Raw genomic sequence first — 349 nt, 5'->3', positions numbered from 1 at the left:
CCTTCCCGCCCCGTGTTCACCTCCCCACCTGGGCTTTTCAGGGGACTAACCAGGCTGAGCCGGGGAGGGAAATCCCCGAGCGGACAGCACCCCCTGGTGTTCGCTGCAGGGACTGCGGTCTGGGGTAGAAGTAGGGGGCTAGAAACCGCTAGAGGTCCGGACGCGTGCGCGACCCTGCAGGCCTCACCACTCCCACCCGTCGGTCCTGACGGATTAGCTCCTGCGCGACGGGGTGGACGGGCAGTGGGGACTCTGCCTTCCTTCCGCACCCACGCAACCGGGCGACCTCTCCAGGCCCGCGGAGGCGAGGGCGGGGAGGAGACGGGCTGGGGGCGGCCTCAGGCAGCCG

Source organism: Myotis davidii, unplaced genomic scaffold (assembly GCF_000327345.1).
Source record: "Myotis davidii unplaced genomic scaffold, ASM32734v1 scaffold243, whole genome shotgun sequence".
Classification (NCBI taxonomy): domain Eukaryota; kingdom Metazoa; phylum Chordata; class Mammalia; order Chiroptera; family Vespertilionidae; genus Myotis; species Myotis davidii.
Note: the sequence above shows the minus strand (reverse complement) of the source record.